This window comes from Chrysochloris asiatica, unplaced genomic scaffold (genome assembly GCF_000296735.1).
Source record: "Chrysochloris asiatica unplaced genomic scaffold, ChrAsi1.0 scaffold00024, whole genome shotgun sequence".
In the NCBI taxonomy this organism is placed as follows: domain Eukaryota; kingdom Metazoa; phylum Chordata; class Mammalia; order Afrosoricida; family Chrysochloridae; genus Chrysochloris; species Chrysochloris asiatica.
This window is the reverse complement of record NW_006408542.1, coordinates 4,258,681-4,262,429: the sequence shown is the minus strand read 5'-3', so window position 1 is coordinate 4,262,429 and position 3,749 is coordinate 4,258,681. Positions and strand designations below refer to the sequence as shown.

The 3,749-nt window shown below is 38.2% G+C and overlaps 1 pseudogene; it reads right to left on the bottom strand.

Moving 5' to 3' along the window:
- Positions 1 to 2,518: 2,518 nt before the first annotated feature.
- LOC102827590 lies at positions 2,519 to 2,948 on the bottom strand (annotated as a pseudogene).
- Positions 2,949 to 3,749: the final 801 nt, after the last annotated feature.

Genomic DNA, 3,749 nt, shown 5'->3' with positions numbered 1-3,749 from the left:
AAGTTAGTTAAACTAGCACATTACATCCAGAATATCTGGCAAGTGACCCTTTCAATAAATGCAACCTGACCCAATATTATACTCCATGTACCTTGTTTTAAAACATTTCAAATTTAAACTCCACATGTATTTCCCAGGCTTCAGCTGGTATAATTTAAATAAATATTCTAATTCTTCTGGAGTATTTGCTATCTCTTTCCACAGCAGGTTTTCAATTATACCCCTGTACATGATGGGAACTTACCTAGCTATAAGTCTAGAAACAAAGCTGAGCACACTTTGGGGGAAGAAAAGAAACATTATCATCAAGTACCAGCCTTAGATTATGCTGTTAAAGTGTTTTCACGCAAGGATTAAGATTCTTCTTGGAAGAAGGAGCTGCTTCTGCTAGGAAGGAAGGTTTGGAGACACTTGGGGGTACTCAAATGTTTCTGCTTTTACTGAGTCCACCCAGATCTTGCCATTCCAAATATCAGGGCCCTACTCCTTCCCAATATTCATATAAGAATTTTGGCAAACCTGTGATTTCCACTTATGTTGTAATTCCACAGTTCACACAATTAAATTTAGGATTTGGCTTTCAGTGATGTTTATCCTAAAGCTGCAAGAATTAAAATGTTCTCCAGATCTCTGACTGAGACTTAAGCTGAGAATTTAAAACCCTAAGCTTGTCATTTTCTCTTTGTACACCCTACAGTGAAAACAGAAAAAAAAAAAAAAATCTCATGTCAGTCCTCCTTGTTATTATTAGTACATAACAGTCAAGTGCAGCAGTCAATTGGTTCCCCCAAGGAACTTGCCTTGGCAGGAAAATATCCCAAGTGACCATGGTTGTTAGTTTAATTATTATGCCACTGCATGCCATGGATTAAGAGTATCACATGTTCCTTTGGCAAGGAGCTCAGCAACATATTCAAAGCCAAGGTCATAACCAAACTAATCCAAGAAAACCATCATTTCTGGTCTGTTTAATAGGAACATTCCTATTTCAAAAGTGCTATCAAAAAAAAAAAAAAAATCAGGGGAGAGAAAAAGGAACTTAAAAAAAAGAAAGAGAAATGAATTGAAATTAAAATTACAACAGGTGTCTCAACAGGAAGATTTAATTTAGCAAATTGGTTGCACAAGTGCTGGAGGAATGAAAGAAAAAGGAAACACTAAGACAACTCTGAGATGGCAACTAAAGAAAACATCTATAGACCCTAGGACCGAGTGAGCAAAAGGGAAGAAGTTGCGATGATTAAAATCTAGGCGCTCAGAAGAGGACGCCCATGAAGCTGTGGTTTACACCTCTGCGGAGCTCAGATTTCTTAGAAAGGGGCTACACCTGGTTATCAATTATACATCTGAGGGTATAATATACTGCTGCTTTTGGAAATGCTGAAAGAAGCCAAAGATGAGAGTAAACTTGTAATGTTAAGGCAACATAAAAATACTAACAAGAAACAGGAAGTAGCCTTTATTCTCAGCTCCTACCTTCCAGTCTCCCTCTAGTGTTTCTAGCAGCATAGCCGGAAAGGAAGTCATCTGGCAAGCGTCTGGGATATGTGTTTGGCAGGGCTCTCGCCTCGATATCTTAGAGCGGTGTACAGATGAGCATTTGGAGCTGAAAAGAAATTAATGAATAATCAGCACAGATGATGGTATGTTTCTCAGTTTCCTTAAGCTTAAACGAGATCTGATGGGTTTTTTGGTCCCTTGCAACATTTTATAATCCCATTCTAAACATTTTATGATTCCCTTATTTTTGTCTGTCACAAACCAATCCAAATATCAGACAGGTGAACCACACCCACAAAGTGAAAAGTTGGCTTCTCTACAAAACATATAAATTACCATAATTTACTGTGAATGATCTTAACTAAATTCTCTTCTTGGTTTTGGCAAAGTAGACCTGAACAGGTAAGCAAATCTGCTACCTTTACCATCAATATGTGTTCTCCAAAGCCTATGCTAAATAAAATATATGAGGGGCTCCAAGCAAAATGATGGAAAAATCAAACTGAAAGAAAATGGAATTTTTCCACAAACTTTTTGAAGGCCCCTCATACAAAAAGGCTAAAATAAGGCAAGAGAAAGGCCAAGCTTAAATCATACTCTAGAGAATTAGGTTTGGTGTAACCAAGACACTCTAGTTTTCATCTGTAGCATATAATAACAGTGGTAACATTTCATTGAAAAAAGGTACTATGTGCCAGGTACTCAGTCATTTACATCTAATAACTCATTACATTTTCATAATATTCCTGTATTATAGCCAAGGGAACTGAAAAACTAGCCTCCCCAGTTGCATCTGTATTATACTTTTTTTTTTTTTTTTTGCAGTTAGGAAACATTTCCAATTTTTATTCATAATATTGGTAATCAAAGTTGCAAAGGAAGATTTACAGAGCCACATATCAATAACAGAATAAGATGGAAATGAAATGTTCCTAAATCATCTGGAAGAGTTTCCAAGGAACACACACTAGGCTAGAAATCTAGGTTTAAACTGTAGTTCCATAACGGGTTATATTCATTACTGCATTTTCTCAATAAGTTCTTCCTTATATTTGCCTTTCTCTTTTCTAACTTGTTGAGATTTGGTTTTGCGTTCAAGAATTTTTTTCTGATCTTTGTCCAATTTGAGTCTGGTGATAATCAACTTGCTCGGGTGAATGCCTACATGGACAGTTGTCCCATTTGCCTTCTCACGCTGCACTCTCTCAATGTAGATGACATACTTCTTTCTGTACACCTGGACTACCTTGCCAATCTGCTCACCTTTGTAGTGTCCTCGAACCACCTGGACCTCGTCGTCCTAGCATATGGTCATGGAGCGCACCTTATACTTCTGCCGCAGCTCCTTGGACAGCGGGGACAGCATGATCTTCCCTCTGAGCAAGTGCGAGGAAATGGCGTTTGCGGTTCTTGCTACAGTTCAAGGTCACTTAGGGGTTGAACTTCATGGTGACAGTCGGGCGTCCGGCAGCCTCGGAAGCTCGACGCACAAAGGGCCTATATTATACTCCTATTCATAGAATAAAACTTTATGTAAACTATAAGAATAATATGCACACCTTGTTATTATATACATTATAGATTGATAGGTAGGAAATGATAGATAAATAGATAGATAGATAGATAGATAGATAGATAGATAGATAGATAGATAGATAGATAGATAGATAGATAGATGAACATTCAATTTGGAAGGCAACTTCCTTGCCCCACTCAGATGAAAAGTCCAACAGTGTTGCATTGTATGGTGAGTATTAGACACAGAAAGTGCCTTTAGTTGTTTCTTTGGTGCATTTCCAGTTAAAATAGAACATGCTGAATTTGCTTCACATTCTGATTCCAGAGACTGGCGATAGTGGTGAACTGTCTGTGAGACCTCTGTGTTTATCATTTCTCAGAAGCCAGCTGGCAAACCACGCCACCAGCCAGCATATGGTTAGGATATTTATGTCAGCTGGTTTATCAGCCAGGTACAAAGAATTTTCTAAATCACAGATTCTAAGCCATGGAAACATAAACCACAATGTTGGCCAAGATAGCAGCAAGAGACCTTTCTTTATATGCCACACCAGTCGCTCTGCATAGAGGTATGGGGGATACATTTGTGCATTGCAAGTGGAGGTTCAGAGCAGCACAATCCTTATTGGCCTGATGTGCCTCTCCTCCAGCTGTTTTGAATTCACAAGTAAGAACACAGTGCTGTGTTTTAATGAAAGATACTTTGATATTTATAAAAAGCAACTACAGCC